At 56.7% G+C, this 16,806-nt stretch overlaps 1 protein-coding gene across 3 annotated transcripts in view; it reads left to right on the plus strand.

Annotated features, from left to right (window-relative positions):
- Nucleotides 1-16,806, plus strand: part of MTHFS (5,10-methenyltetrahydrofolate synthetase (5-formyltetrahydrofolate cyclo-ligase)) — a 74,380-nt gene that overhangs the window by 7,320 nt on the left and 50,254 nt on the right. For 2 of the 3 annotated variants that reach the window (XM_005858274.2, XM_005858279.2), the window contains exon 1: nucleotides 11,617-12,093. The exons of the other annotated variant lie outside the window; for it this stretch is intronic. The gene's annotated coding sequence lies outside the window, so the exon portion shown is untranslated. Of the gene's footprint in view, nucleotides 1-11,616; nucleotides 12,094-16,806 lie in introns of those variants that run through there. 3 annotated transcript variants of the gene reach the window in all.

Raw genomic sequence — 16,806 nt, forward strand, 5'->3', positions numbered from 1 at the left:
AGGAGGTCAGGGTTCGATTCCCGGTCAGGGCACAGGCCCGGGTTGCGGGCTCGATCCCCAGTGTGGAGTGTGCAGGAGGCAGCCGGTCCATGATCCTCTCTCATCATGGATGTTTCTCTCTCCCTCTCCCTTCCTCTCTGAAATCAATAAAAATATATTTTAAAAAAAGAAAAGGGAGCCCCCTACCCACCCCACCCCCCAGAGGTGCGTGTGTCTCAGGGGAACTCAGGCCCACAGGCACACGTGCAGTAGAGAAGCCATGAAGTGTCCTGTGTGGGTGTCTCTCTTTTTTTTAAAAAATATATACATTTTTTATTGATTTCAGAGGGGAAGGGAGAGGGAGATAGAAACATCCATGATGAGAGGGAATCACTGATTGGCTGCCTCCTACACACCCCACACTGGGGATGGAGCCCTCAACTCGGGCACGTGCCCTGACCGGGAATCGAACCCTGACCTCCTGATTCCTAGGTGGACGTCCCAACCACTGAGCCACACCGGCCGGGCAGGTGTCTCCTTTGAAAGGCCGCAGCATGACCTGGCAGGTGCAGGCCAGAGCCTTCAGGGCAGCCAGAAGGGGCCCTCCCCGTGGCTCCTCCTCGCCGCTCCCGCACCTGCGTCCTTGCTCACCCCTGGCGGCCCCGGGCCTGTCCCCAGACCTGCCCGTCACATGCCCCCGGCAGGTGTGGGCCCCACTCGGCTCCAGGCCTTCCCTGCCAACTGCCCCTGGCAGCTGACTCGCCTTGGACTCACTGGCCACTCCCCCCTCCCCCGCCCCACGGCCTCCGATGCTCTCTCTGTGTTTGCCTCCTGCCCCGACCAGCTCGTTAAGTCTTGAGGTGCTATGCTTGGTCTGCAAGGTGGTGGGCTGGGCGTCGGGCCGTGGTGGTAAACAAGGCCAGTCCCTGTGGGCTGGTGCCCAGGGCGGAGGAGGAGAGCCTGTCCGTCAGAGGCAGGGTGCTGAGTGCCATCCCCGGCGTGGGGGGGGAGGGCGTGGGGATGAGGGGCACCCCTGGGCCGGGGAGACCTGGAGGCTGTCGCTCTGTTTCCCGGTTGCAGGCTGTGCTGTGGATTATGGCTTCATACCTGGTCCATCTGCCCCCATCCTCCCTTCACCCATTCATTCCTCGGCTCCCTCACAGACTATGGAAACGGAATGCAGCAATAAAAGAACTTGCGGGGGAAAAAAGGAGACATATGTAATACTCTTTGTAATACTTTAAGCAATAAAACAATAAAAAAAAAGAGGTGATGGATGCTTTTTGATGGGTATTATCATTTTTAAAAAAAATATGTTTTTACTTATTTCAGAGAGAAAGGGAGGGAAAGAGACAGATCAAACACCCAGGATGAAATGTTTATTTATGGTGGATGGGTAGTAGGTTAGCTTTACAAGTTTTCACTTGGTCTTCCTCATTACAGTAGCTCCTGTCACACAGGTCAAGAAAGCAATGTGGAAGCTGTGCTAACTACCAGGTATGTCCACTCTAATTATAATGTGGAGACTGGAAAAATTACCATTGTGATTGGCATCTGAAGTGGAGAGCAGCTTAATGGGGCTGAGCCCTTAACCCAGGGGTGGGCAAACTTTTTGACTCGAGGGCCACAATGGGCTCTTAAACTGGACCGGAGGGCCGGAACAAAAGCATGGATGGAGTGTTTGTGTGAACTAATATAAATTCAAAGTAAACATCATTACATAAAATGGTACGGTCTTTTTTTTTTTTTAGTTTTATTCATTTCAAACGGGCCGGATGCGGCCCGTGGGCCGTAGTTTGCCCATGGCTGGCCTAGTCCCACACTCCTCCCCCCTCCCACCTTTAGACCTCGGCTGAAGGTCACCTCCCCGGGGCAGGCTCCCCTGACCCCTCTACCAGCATCAGGCCCCATCGTGACGCTTTCGTAACCTGGCGTTGTCACTCCGAGCGCTGGTAATTACGTGTTTGTCAGTGGGGCTGTTTCATTAATGTGGGTGCTCCCAGGCACTTCTGGCAGCGTCTCATTTCTGATAGTATTTACACAGCCTAGCACACAGTGACGCATTTCATAAGTGCCAACGGGATGGGCAGATGGATGGATAATTGGTTGGATGGATGGGTCGGGGGGGAGGATGAATGGATGGATGGAGGATGGATGAATGGGTGGATGGATGGATGGATGGATGGATGGATGGATGGATGGATAGGGGGATGAATGAATGGATGGATGGATGGTGGTTGGATGGATGGATGGATGGGTGGGTGGATGGTGGATGGATGGATGGAAGGATGGATGGGTGGGTGGATGGATGGATGGATGGTTGATGGATGGATGGACAGATGGAAGGAAGGATGGATGGGTAGAGGGATGGATGAATGGGTGGATGGACAGGGTCCCCAGCATGTCCTGTCCCACCTGCCTCACTCTTCCCTCTGTCTGGAAGGGCCTAGTCCCACACCCCTCCCCCCTCCCACCTTTAGACCTCGGCTGAAGGTCACCTCCCCGGGGCAGGCTCCCCTGACCCCTCGACCAGCGTCAGGCCCCATCGTGACGCTTTCGTCACCTGGCGTTGTCACTCTGAGCGCCGGTAATTACATGTTTGTCAGTGGGGCTGTTTCATTAATGTGGGTGCTCCCAGGCACTTCTGGCAGCGTCTCATTTCTGATAGTATTTACACAGCCTAGCACACGGTGACGCATTTCATACGTGCCAACGGGATGGGCAGATGGATGGATAGGTGGTTGGGTGGATGGGTAGGTGGTTGGGTGGATGGATGGATGGTGGATGGGCAGGGGGGTGGATGGATGGATGGTTGGATGGATGGATGGATGAATGAGTGGATGGATGGATGGAAGGATGGATGGATGATGGATGGGTAGAGGGATGGATGAATGGGTGGATGGATGGAAGGATGATGGATGGATGGTGGATGGATGATGGATGGATGGTGGATGGACAGATGGACAGATTGGAGCAGAGGCAGAATGATTCAGGGACCAATTAGGAGACTAACCAGTAGTCGGGACAGGAAAGCGGTCAGAATCCGAGAACGCCAAGGCAGAGGGGGAGCTGGGAAGGTGCACAGGAGGGAAGCCGCAGTCCGCGGGTGCTGGGTGAGCGTTAGGAGCGAAGCAGAGGGAGGAGTGCGAGCGGCCAGCGGGGATCTGACCGGGGCGGGTCTGGGGGCGGGAGGGATGGATGCCCACTTCATCCTTCCATGTGGAGACCCCTGCTGAGGCCGTGAAGAGAACATTTTATTTTTCAATATATTTTTATTGATGTCAGAGAGGAAGGGGGAGAGAGAGAGAGAGAGAGAGAGAGAGGGACATCAATGATGAGAGGGAATCATGGATTGGCTGCCTCCTGCACGCCCCCCACTGGGGATGGAGCCCGCAACCCGGGCCTGTGCCCTGACCGGGAATCGAACCCTGACCTCCTGGTTCATAGGTCGATGCCCAACCACTGAGCCACACTGGCTGGGCCAGGCCAAGTTTAAATGTGCAGAGAGCTTGGATATGGGTGGCGAGCTGGGGGTCTGGCCAGCGTGTCCACGAGGCGTTGAAGCCGTGGGGGGCCCCCGGGAGCCTGGGCCCCGGCCGAGGACCTGGCTGCAGGCTTGGCGATGAGCAGCTCACAGGCCAGTGGAGAGGGAGCTCAGCGTTCAGCTCTGCTCCTCGCCCTCCGAGGCCCCGCGTGGCGCTTGCTGTTGGGGAATCCCCTCCGAGTCTCACCAGGTGAAGGCCCGTGTCTTCTCGCCGTGGTCTCACACTCACCGTGTTCTCCGCTGCGTTAATGAAAGGCTCTGTGTTCCTGAGGCTGCCCCAGGAGACGGCCACCGCTGTGATGGGAATGACAACGCCCACTCACCGGCGTGCGATGGCAGCTATGTGACCTGTGACACCCTCCCTGCCGGCACCCTGCCAGGGCCGGTCATCTCTGGTAATCACACAGGCACGTCTGCCTGACCACTGCACCGTTTCCCAATGAGCCCAGCCTGATACAGCTTCACCATCCGTCCACCCAGCACTCTTAGGGCACCATCTGTCCATCCATCACCCTTAGGGCCCCATCTGTCCATCCATCACCCTTAGGGGCACCATCCGTCCATCCATCCCCCTTAGGGGCACCATCCGTCCATCCATCCCCCTTAGGGGCACCATCCGTCCATCCATCCCCCTTAGGGGCACCATCCGTCCATCCATCCCCCTTAGGGGCACCATCCGTCCATCCATCCCCCTTAGGGGCACCATCCGTCCATCCATCCCCCTTAGGGGCACCATCCGTCCATCCATCCCCCTTAGGGGCACCATCCGTCCATCCATCCCCCTTAGGGGCACCATCCGTCCATCCATCCCCCTTAGGGGCACCATCCGTCCATCCATCCCCCTTAGGGGCACCATCCGTCCATCCATCCCCCTTAGGGGCACCATCCGTCCATCCATCCCCCTTAGGGGCACCATCCGTCCATCCATCCCCCTTAGGGGCACCATCCGTCCATCCATCCCCCTTAGGGGCACCATCCGTCCATCCATCCCCCTTAGGGGCACCATCCGTCCATCCATCCCCCTTAGGGGCACCATCCGTCCATCCATCCCCCTTAGGGGCACCATCCGTCCATCCATCCCCCTTAGGGGCACCATCCGTCCATCCATCCCCCTTAGGGGCACCATCCGTCCATCCATCCCCCTTAGGGGCACCATCCGTCCATCCATCCCCCTTAGGGGCACCATCCGTCCATCCATCCCCCTTAGGGGCACCATCCGTCCATCCATCCCCCTTAGGGGCACCATCCGTCCATCCATCCCCCTTAGGGGCACCATCCGTCCATCCATCCCCCTTAGGGGCACCATCCGTCCATCCATCCCCCTTAGGGGCACCATCCGTCCATCCATCCCCCTTAGGGGCACCATCCGTCCATCCATCCCCCTTAGGGGCACCATCCGTCCATCCATCCCCCTTAGGGGCACCATCCGTCCATCCATCCCCCTTAGGGGCACCATCCGTCCATCCATCCCCCTTAGGGGCACCATCCGTCCATCCATCCCCCTTAGGGGCACCATCCGTCCATCCATCCCCCTTAGGGGCACCATCCGTCCATCCATCCCCCTTAGGGGCACCATCCGTCCATCCATCCCCCTTAGGGGCACCATCCGTCCATCCATCCCCCTTAGGGGCACCATCCGTCCATCCATCCCCCTTAGGGGCACCATCCGTCCATCCATCCCCCTTAGGGGCACCATCCGTCCATCCATCCCCCTTAGGGGCACCATCCGTCCATCCATCCCCCTTAGGGGCACCATCCGTCCATCCATCCCCCTTAGGGGCACCATCCGTCCATCCATCCCCCTTAGGGGCACCATCCGTCCATCCATCCCCCTTAGGGGCACCATCCGTCCATCCATCCCCCTTAGGGGCACCATCCGTCCATCCATCCCCCTTAGGGGCACCATCCGTCCATCCATCCCCCTTAGGGGCACCATCCGTCCATCCATCCCCCTTAGGGGCACCATCCGTCCATCCATCCCCCTTAGGGGCACCATCCGTCCATCCATCCCCCTTAGGGGCACCATCCGTCCATCCATCCCCCTTAGGGGCACCATCCGTCCATCCATCCCCCTTAGGGGCACCATCCGTCCATCCATCCCCCTTAGGGGCACCATCCGTCCATCCATCCCCCTTAGGGGCACCATCCGTCCATCCATCCCCCTTAGGGGCACCATCCGTCCATCCATCCCCCTTAGGGGCACCATCCGTCCATCCATCCCCCTTAGGGGCACCATCCGTCCATCCATCCCCCTTAGGGGCACCATCCGTCCATCCATCCCCCTTAGGGGCACCATCCGTCCATCCATCCCCCTTAGGGGCACCATCCGTCCATCCATCCCCCTTAGGGGCACCATCCGTCCATCCATCCCCCTTAGGGGCACCATCCGTCCATCCATCCCCCTTAGGGGCACCATCCGTCCATCCATCCCCCTTAGGGGCACCATCCGTCCATCCATCCCCCTTAGGGGCACCATCCGTCCATCCATCCCCCTTAGGGGCACCATCCGTCCATCCATCCCCCTTAGGGGCACCATCCGTCCATCCATCCCCCTTAGGGGCACCATCCGTCCATCCATCCCCCTTAGGGGCACCATCCGTCCATCCATCCCCCTTAGGGGCACCATCCGTCCATCCATCCCCCTTAGGGGCACCATCCGTCCATCCATCCCCCTTAGGGGCACCATCCGTCCATCCATCCCCCTTAGGGGCACCATCCGTCCATCCATCCCCCTTAGGGGCACCATCCGTCCATCCATCCCCCTTAGGGGCACCATCCGTCCATCCATCCCCCTTAGGGGCACCATCCGTCCATCCATCCCCCTTAGGGGCACCATCCGTCCATCCATCCCCCTTAGGGGCACCATCCGTCCATCCATCCCCCTTAGGGGCACCATCCGTCCATCCATCCCCCTTAGGGGCACCATCCGTCCATCCATCCCCCTTAGGGGCACCATCCGTCCATCCATCCCCCTTAGGGGCACCATCCGTCCATCCATCCCCCTTAGGGGCACCATCCGTCCATCCATCCCCCTTAGGGGCACCATCCGTCCATCCATCCCCCTTAGGGGCACCATCCGTCCATCCATCCCCCTTAGGGGCACCATCCGTCCATCCATCCCCCTTAGGGGCACCATCCGTCCATCCATCCCCCTTAGGGGCACCATCCGTCCATCCATCCCCCTTAGGGGCACCATCCGTCCATCCATCCCCCTTAGGGGCACCATCCGTCCATCCATCCCCCTTAGGGGCACCATCCGTCCATCCATCCCCCTTAGGGGCACCATCCGTCCATCCATCCCCCTTAGGGGCACCATCCGTCCATCCATCCCCCTTAGGGGCACCATCCGTCCATCCATCACCCTTAGGGCACCATTCATCCGCCCATCCTTAAAGTCCTGGGCAGGGCACTGGCAGGGTACAGAGGCTCATAGGAGAAGGATCACCCTCAGCCCTCGCCCAGCCAGTGTTGCTCAGGGGTTGAGCATCGACCTATGAACCAGGAGGTCACGGTTCGATTCCCCGTCAGGGCACAGGCCCGGGTTGCGGCTCCATCCCCAGTAGGGGGCGTGCAGGAGGCAGCCGATCCATGATCCTCCTGTTCCCAGCGTCCCTGGTAGATAGGAACACTCTTTCCAAGTGCAGGCCAACCACTCCAGAGCTCACACCCCCAGCCACTACCTCTAGGGGGGCGCTCACACCCCGGGCCATTCTCCACCTGCCCTCATCCCAGGAGACCAGGTGTCAGAAGATTGCGGACAGCTCCTGTCAGGCCCAGAGCTGGCTGAAATTATTCAAACTCAGCAATCCTCAGAGCACCTACGTCGGCTACTTAAGTGTCACGATTCTAGGCTTCAAGGACCCAGCGAAGAGCAAATCAGACACGGTTGCTGCCTTTCCAAAGTCTAGTTAGGGCCACAAACCTGAAACGAATCATCACACAAATAAACATCTTTACTAATAAAAAGCATAATATGAGAATTAGACTTGACATCTTCCGGACAAAGCCATGGTGGCGGGGGCCAAGGCAGAGGCGGTTAGGGGTGATCAGGCTGGTAGGGGAGAGCAATTAGGAGCGATCAGGAAGGCAGACAGAGGGGTTAGGGGCAATCAGGCAGGCAGGTGAGCGGTTAGGAGCCAGCAGTCCCAGATTGGAGAGGGTGCAGGCTGGGCTGAGGAACCCCCCCCCCCCGCATGAATTTCGTGCACTGGGCCTCTAGTGTAATTAAAAAGCTTGACAAAGTATATGAGGGGGGAAATGACACAGTACTGTGTGAGCATAAGGGGGCAGGATGAACTTCTAAACGAAGACCCACAGCAAGAGCCAGGTGGAGAGCAGAGGAGAAGAGCTTTTAAGGAGCGAGAATAGCAGGGCGTGCAAAGGCCCTGGGGCAGGAGGGAGGATTGCAGCCTGGAGACAAGAAGCAGGGACGGGACAGTACCTCCACTTCCACGGACATCTTAAGGGTTTTGGAATTCTTCCGAGAAGTAACGACCTATCTTTGAAGGGTTGTAAGCAAAGGGTCATCGAATGGAGTTTACTTTTCAGAAAGATGGGGAGCAAGAGGGAGACGAGAGTGACGATGCGACGTGCCGGGCGGGGACTAGGATGGAGCAGCTACACAGCGGCAGAGCCAGGGTTTGAACCCTTGCAGCCGGCTCCTGGCTCTCGGCCATTAGGCTTCGCTGTGTGGGCTCAGGCGGGGCTGCTGGCCGGGGAGTCCCCGGCGGAGAGCCTGGAAAAGCCTGCTGCAGGGGTGCCGTCTGGGTGGCCACTGTGTCCTCACTGGAGCGCCACCCAGGCCGCTCCGTCCTCACCTAAGGGGACCTAACCTAAACCCCTGGTTCCTTCATTTTCAAAGCAAGATTTCACGATCCATGAAAAGACAGAACTGCAGCCGCAAACGGGGGGACCGGTGGGGTGGCCTCTGATCTGCCCCTGACCGCCTGCGCCCCCCAGGAATGTTCTGAAGGTGTTTGACCTCTCACCTCCCACAACCTGCCAGGGGCCAGATGGGACCCGTTGCCAAAGCCTTTCAAAGCCCCTGGGCCCCCGCTAAGTCTCTCTGTCTTGGAGCCTGGCCAGGGGCCAGGCAGAGAGGCTCGGACAGGAGGGGAAGAGAGGGCAGGAAGCGGAATGGTTAGCATCACGCGCTTGGCGATGAGCGATGAGCAGGCTCGTCCTCTTCAGCTCACCTTGCAGCTCATTTGAAGGCTGTTTGTTGATGCTGCGTTTTCTTACTCATCTAATCACAGGCAGGGGAGGTTCTACAAGTTACGCAGCAATTCAACAGCTTGGAGGTCAGGAAATGGGGTGACAGGAGTGGGTGGGCCAGGGGAATGAGGGAACCCAGCTGGACGTCCCGGGCCTTTGCACCTGGCGCGGGCTTCTGTCCTGCCCCCTTTGACGCACCCACCCGCAAAGCCTGCCTCCATAAAATCTCCAAGACAGCCGGGCATGTTCCCATGTTATCTCCCCTAGCAGCTGGGACCCGCCCCACCTGTGAGCATGCCACACCGCTAATGACTAAGGGCTTCAATCTCCTGCCATCCTCGGCCCAGCCTCTGTCATGGTGATGGTGGAGGTGTGCAGCCAGTTGGTGGGTGATGCTTGAACCCCGATGAGGCCTGGAAGGCCCTCTAGGTGTTGGGGTGCGGGGATGGGGCAGCGAAGAAGCAAAGACCTGGTGTTGGCTGCCCCTTCCTTGGATCCGGGCAGGGAGGCGGCATTGCACAGACCTGAGGCGTCTGACTTGGGAGGAGTGCATGGCGCACGGTACCACCCAGCAGGGCCTCCAGAATCAAGTCCCAGGTCCTCACAATATTAGAAGGAAAAAAAAGCTTCAATAAGATTTTTTTTTAAGTACAAAAAGAAATAGAATCTATACCAGTGATGGTGAACCTTTTGAGCTCGGCGTGTCAGCATTTTGAAAAAACCTAACTTAACTCTGGTGCCGTGTCACATATAGAAATTTTTGGATATTTGCAACCATAGCAAAACAAAGACTTATATTTTTGATACTTATTTTATATATTTAAATGCCATTTAACAAAGAAAAATCAACCAAAAAATGAGTTCACATGTCACCTCTGACATGCGTGTCATAGGTTTGCCATCACTGATCTATACTAATAAAAGGGTAATATTCTAATTAGAGCAAATAAACCAGACATCCTGCCGGACAAAGCCATGGTGGCAGGGGCCGAAGGAGAGGCAGTTAGGAGTGATCAGGCCGGCAGGGGAGAGCAGTTAGGAGTGATCAGGCCAGCAGGGGAGAGCAGTCAGAGGCAATCAGGCCGGCAGGCAGAGTCGGTTAGGGGCGATCAGGCAGGCAGGCAGGTGAGCAGTTAGGAGCCTGCGGTCCCGGATTGTGGGAGGGATGTCCGACTGCCTGCGGGATCAGGTCTAAACCGGCAGTCAGACATCCCCCGAGGGGTCCCAGATTGGGGAGGGTGCAGGCTGGGCTGAGTGACACCCCCCACCTTGCACAAATTTTGTGCACCAGGCTTCTAGGTCTAAAAAAAATTTCAACACTTAGTCTTATGTTACAAGAGATTTAAAAGTGAAGCATTTCCATGCTTTGCCTGCTGAGCTCTCAATCGGAGGGTGTCAGACCAAACCAGAGGGCAGAAGCCAGGCCTGGCCCAGGGGGCCGTGATGCAAGCCGGCTACCCGGGCAGCCTGCACCTGGAGGGGGGAGGGGGACTCCAGCAGGAAGCAGGGTGCCGACGGAGCATAACCGGCTGCGAGGAGAAACGTGATCCTGGACACTGAGTCTGCCTCTGGGCCCCCCCGAGTGCAGACAAGCAGGGGATGCTATAGGCCCATTTCACAGACCAGTAGGCTGAGGCCCACGGAGGCAGATAGACAGCAACAAGCTCAGTCAGAAACCTCCCTCCGTGTGCCTCCTTTTAGTTCCAAGGACTTGAGGTCAGGTCGGGTGCCACACAACCTCGCGTGGGCTAGGCGGTCACCTGGGCATGACATCACACGGATAAGACTTTGTACAGCGGGGCCCACATCACAGACTTGACTTTTTGGCATGACAGGTTACAATGGCTACTGTGTCAGGCGGGTTGAAATGTTATCTCCACCACGACGAGACGTCAAAAAACGCTGTGATGATCTCACTCATTTATGGATAATTAAGACCATTATAAACTGATGAACAAATATAGATATAGAGGCAGAGCTGGGGCCCATATCACAGACATGACTTTAGAGCTGGACGGGGTTGAAACGTCATTTCCACCACGACGAGACCTCAAAAAACGCTGTGATGATCTCACTCATTTATGGATAATTAAGACCATTATAAACTGATGAACAAATATAGATACAGAGGCAGAGCAGCAACTGAACAGACTGTCAAACTACAGCGGGAAGGCTGGGGAGGGTTGGGGGCTAAGAGATTAACTGAAGGACTTGTATGCATGCAGATAAGCATAATCAATGGACACAAGACACTGGGGGGTAGGAAAGGGCAGGGGAAGGACAAGGGGAGAAAAAAAAAAGGAGACATATGTAATACTCTTTGTAATATTTTAAGCATTAAAATTTTAAAAACAAAAACAAAAAAACGCTGTGATGGCCACTGGGGTTGAAAGTCACTTCCGGCCCAGCCATTTCTCAGGGGAGTTCGAGCCCCGTACACCAAGGTGGTGGGTCTGATCCCCAGTCAGGGCACCTGCAGGAATCAAGGAATAAATGCATCAATGTGTGCAACAACAAATCGATGTTTCTCTCTTTAAAAACATAATAAATACGTAAAACAGCGTCATTTCAGATGCAACAACCTGGCGGCCAATTCTAGGTCAACTGGGGTTAAACGTCATTTACATCGTCGGGAAGGTCAACAGGACGATGCGGTCGCACTCAATTAAACGTCATTCCCGGCGCAGTGAAAAGTAGCGCTTGGGCAGACGTCATATCCGTCGCAGAGAAGGTCAAAATGGCCAAGTGAACGGTTTAAACAATGTCACTTCCGTCGCGGAGGAGGTCCGATGGGTGTGAGTCGCGTTCCAAAAAGCGTCATTCTGGCGCGACGAAAGGTCGAAGACTCGGGTCGCGCTCCAAAATCGTCATTTCCGGTGCAAGGAAGGTCCTATTGGCTGCGCTGTCGATAGGTTGCGACGTCAAAATGGCTGCGAATCAGCCTGGGATTCACATCCCTTCCGCAGCCAACATAGGTCCAGCTGAAACGTCACGCTGCCTGCCACCCCCCGAAGTGGATTTACACGTCTCTTCTGCCGCGTCTGAACGTCACGCTTGCTGCGGCATGACGTCATCTTCCACGTCATTTCGGCAGCGACCGGGCATCCCTCCGAGGTTTGGTCACGCCGGCCTCAGCGTCGCCCGGGCTTAAAAGTCGCCTTGGCCGCGAGCTCTCGGGGCTTGGCGGTCGTTTCCGCCGCGACGTGATGTCGGGGCAGGGCCACATCCGCGGGCATTCCTGTCCCTGCAGCGGGGACCAGACCTCACCGGGGCCGGTGGGATAGGACAGGAGCCCCTCGCTGGATGGGACGGCGGTGGTGTAGGCGGTCCATCCCTGAGCCGACTTCCTCCTGCAGGTATGGAATCCCTTTATTTTTAAAGTTTGTTTTTTTTTAATATTGTTGTATCGCAAATCAGCGAGCTGGACAAGACGCCTTCCTGAGCCGATTAGTCTGTGCGCAGGTTCAGAGCAGATGACCTCCGTCAAATTCTGATCGCCCAGAGGAGGGAGCATTCTCTCTTTATATTCTTTTCAAGTCCTTGTGTCAGTTATTTTTTTAAAATTTATTTTATTGACTTTTTACAGAGAGGAAGGGAGAGGTATAGACAGTTAGAAACATCGATGAGAGAGAAACATCGATCAGCTGCCTCCTGCACGCCCCCCACTGGGGATGTGCCCGCAACCAAGGTACATGCCCTTGACCAGAATCCAACCTGGGACCCTTCAGTCCGCAGGCCGGCGCTCTATCCACTGAGCACACCGGTTAGGTTTACTTGACTTTTTAAAGTCGGCAGATGACTTGATAAGGAAGTCCATAAAAAAGCATATACGGCCTGGCCGGCGTGGCTCGGTGGTTGAGCGTCCACCCATGAACCAGGAGGTCATGGTTTGATTCCTGATCAGGGCACATGCCCGGGTTGCGGGCTCTATCCCCAGTGTGGGGCGTGCAGGAGGCAGCCGATCCCTGATTCTCTCTCATCATTGATGTCTGTCTCTCTCTCTCCCTCTCTCTCCCTTCCTCTCTGACATCAATAAAAAAATATTTTTTAAAAAGCACATACGACTGACCAGTTAACATTATCAACAGGAAAAAAACTCTGTATTTTCTTTCCAAAACCCCAGTTCTTCCCCACTGGACCTTAATCAGGGCTGAGCATGGCTCCCCTGGTTACAGAAACATTGAGAACTTGGAGGAGCGTCCTGACCGGCCTCCATCACTGTCGTCCTCTCTCGCTCGGCATCACCTGTTCCTGGAATGCCCCTCCTCGGGTGCGGGTGTGACTGGGGCAAAGCCTTCGCCTCCTCTCTGTTGTCCCCTGGATAAGGTCTCCTCCCGTTAGCATGGCTTTAGACCTTTTATGATCTGGCCTCTGACCACCCCCAGCCTCTCTTCCTCTGGTGGTTGGGTTCTGGTTTATGTGGAAATGGCAGTCTGTCTGCGCCCTCCCTTCCCCCCCATTCCTCTATCAGCGATTCCTCCTCAGCTTGACAAACTCCTACATGTACTACAACGCCCTTGTGCCATCAGGGAACGCATCCTGTGTTCCCCTCCGTCCGAGCTCTTGCTACGTGGGTTTGCAAGAGGCGTGGGCGTGGCTGCCTCCTTCATTAGACGGTGGGCAAGAAGGAGGCTACATCTTCCCTCCTGAACCCCCAGTGCCCAGGAAAGGGCTGTCCCACACGAGGGATTCCTTCAAACTGGAAGAATTTTACTGCAGATGCAACAGCTGGGGCAGGTCAGGCTTGCCGGTGTGCCCCGGGGAGGAGCCGCTGTGGCCGCTTCCCGGGCCCGGGGTTTCTCGGGCTGGGCCAGACCTTTGCTGGTGGTGCCTGGAGCGCTTTGCACCCCGACCTGAAGCCCTGGGTGAAAGGGGCTCCTGGATTGCAAGGGCGGCTGGGCCTGTGCTGCGGTTCCACTTGTGAACACGAGGTGGCGCTCTGTGGCGGCCTATTGAGCGGGAGCTGGGTGCTCAGCTGGCCCGGCCCGGCCCAGCAGCACCGGCCTCTGGAACCCAGAGTAAATGAACTGGTACCTGAGTTTGTGATGGTGAACGGGGCTGAGAGATGCCTGCGTCTGTTCATTCCTGTCCATACGCGAATCTAGGACGAACCTACAAATGGCACTTGATGGATGTATCTTGGGGTCCCCCAGCCCTGGGTTCTGTTCCTGGCTCTGCTGGTTCTAGGAATGGACCCGTCTCGTTCTGGACATCAGGTCCCTGCTCTGCGGAGCAGCGTTAAGACTCTGGGGGCTTTGCCCTGGCTGGTGTGGCTCAGTGGGTAGAGCGTCGGCCTGCGGACTGAAGGGTCCCAGGTTCGATTCCGGTCAAGGGCACATGCCCGGGTTGTGGGCTCGATCCCCAGTGTGGGGCGTGCAGGAGACAGCCAGTCCATGGTTCTCTCTCATCATGGATGTTTCTCTCTCCCTCTCCCTTCCTCTCTGACATCAATAAAAATATATTAATTTTTTTAAGAAAGACTTTGGTGGCTTTAAATGAGGGGAGTTGCCGGCATCATTCCTGCCACCTCCAAGATGCCTCGTAGTATTCACTTTCCCTTTTGAAATCCTTGTGTTGGGGGTCTCTGCCTCCTCGCCCGCCCCTGCTCCTCCTGCCATTTGACAATAGCTTCTCCGTCTGTCTGTCCTGTCTCCTTGCTTTTGACTCAGTTGCTCTTGACTCCGGGCTGGGGAGTCCTGAGGACAGGGCGGGTCTGGTTTTCTCTGTCCTCCGAGCCCAGCCCCGAGCCTTCTGGGTAAACACTCAACAGAAGGATGACGCCTGAGGCCGCCTCCTCCCCCACCTCCACCCGGGACTCGGACCCAAGTCCTTCACGTCTGAGTTCTCAGCTGCCCCCGCCTCAGACACACGGTTGGAAAAATGTGGTAAAACCTGAACATCCTGGTGCCCTCGGGGTCCCCGGAGGCCTGCCCGCCTGCTCATAACCAATACAATTAACAAACCATTAGCTTGTACACCTGAGACTAATAAGATGCTCTAAATGACCTCAAAAAAGATAGTCCTGTTAACATAAAAGAAACCACACAGGCATTCAAACCTGTAAAGCATTTTGGGAGTTCATTTGAGCCAAACTGCCCACAATCGCCAGGAAGCAGAATTTCAAACTATTGGGAGAATGCTCTGGAGAAGGGCTGTTTTTTGCCTATTTTTACACATTGCAATCGAAGGAGGAGCGGAGGTGGGTGACACGAAACCCACTGGGGATGGGTCAGGGAGGCGGGAGCAAGCGAAGCGGGGAACCCCTGGGATTGGCTAACAAGTAAGATGATGGACACCTGCCCCCTTCCTTAGGGTGCAGGAGTTAACAGCCAGCAGTGAGCTCAGGACAGGGAGGGGTCTGTGGTCCCCACAGAGCGGTGCCTGGGCCGTGAGGCCGGGAAAAGGGAAATGACCGTGACCTTCCAGCGACATGTGGTCACAGACGCAGAGAGACCACAGACAGGCTCAGCGAAGGTCGAGGCCGACGGGTCAGGGAAGATGCCCGCCGAGGCCGGGACTCCCCACCGCAGCTGCTTCTAGTTCAAGGTCAATGTCAGAGCGTCCTGGGCGGCCGCCTGAGGCCTCTGAGTTCGCAAGGCCGCCACGCAGGCCTCCCCTGAGCCGGTCAGCTCAGCGCGTGGCCCCTTTTTATCCAGTGGAGTGACCCCAAGTCCCCTGTGGCTGAGGGGCGACCTGAGCAGGAGACCTGAGCAGTGAGCGCAAAGGGAGATGGGAGGTGAGGGCTAGTGCCGGGCCCTGAGGCCCTCACTCATCCTCCACGCGCCCAGAGCCCCGCAGACACAGCCCCCAGTGACACAGGGGGGACCCCCGACCTTCAACCTTCAATCCTCCAGGTTCCTACAGAGACTCAGCTCCGGTGGGAGGGCTTGACCAAGGATGTGCGTGTCCCCCTGCCTGTGACTTTTCCCTTTACACACGTGACAGTTCAAATCCCTGGAGAGATGGGAAGTGGGGGTAGGAGATTCTGGGAAACGCCCCCCGTTTTCTAAGCTGGGGTGGGGCTCGGGTCAAGAAGCTTTCGCTTCTCTAACCGAGTTCCTAGAACACAGAAGGTACCCCTCGGGGGTGGCGGCGTCGCCAAGTGCCAGACGGGTCACAGAGACACTGATTCAACGGCGCTTCTGTTTCTTTTCTTTTAAATATAGAAATTGCTTTCAGAGAGGAAGGGAGAGGGAGAGAGAGAAACATCAGTGATGAGAGAGAATCATGGACCGGCCGCCTCCTGCACGCCCCACACTGGGGATGGAGCTCCCAACCCAGGCCTGTGCCCTGACCGCGAATTGAACCCTGACCTCCTGGTTCATTGTTCAACGCTCAACCCCTGAGCCACACCGGCCGGGCATTCATTGTTAATCTTGAAGACACACATTACAACCACGATGAGCTGTCACCACACGGCCACCTCAGCACGGCTAAGTTAAACGGACCGACAACGCCAAGTGTGGGCAGGATGTGCAGCGCTCGGGCCTCCTGGGCTTAGGTCGGAGCACAGAATGGCGAGATCGCTTTGGCCTGCGGCCTGGCAGCTTCTGACGAAGTTAAGCTTATCTTTCCCAAAACAGACACAACAAAACAAAACAAAAACAGGTCATTTATCACTGAACCGGAAATTCCACTCCTAGGCATTTACGCAAGATAACGTGGGAACGTGCAGAGACTGGGAGAGCCAGCTCCTTGTCAACAGACTCGACTTACGTGCGGCCCAGCAGGCCAGCTCCTAGGGCAGCACCTGCGAGGAATGAACCCCTGTGTTCCCTGAAAAACCTCCATGCAAGTGGTCGGAGCAGCTGGAGCCACCGTAGCCCCAGCTGTCGGCAGCATCGATGTCCACTGTCAGGACAGACACTGAACCGGTGTGGCGTCCTTGCCAGAGACCGTTGCTCTGTTATTGGAAGGAACAGACCAGCCCCGGCCGGTGTGGCTCAGTGGGTAGAGGTCCAGCCAGCTTGATTCCTGTCAAGGGCACGTCTGGTCGGGGCGCGTGCAGGAGGCAACCCATCGACATGTCTCTCTCACATCGATGTTTCTCTCCGTCTTTCCCTCTCTCT

Source organism: Myotis brandtii, unplaced genomic scaffold (genome assembly GCF_000412655.1).
Source record: "Myotis brandtii unplaced genomic scaffold, ASM41265v1 scaffold1166, whole genome shotgun sequence".
NCBI lineage: Eukaryota > Metazoa > Chordata > Mammalia > Chiroptera > Vespertilionidae > Myotis > Myotis brandtii.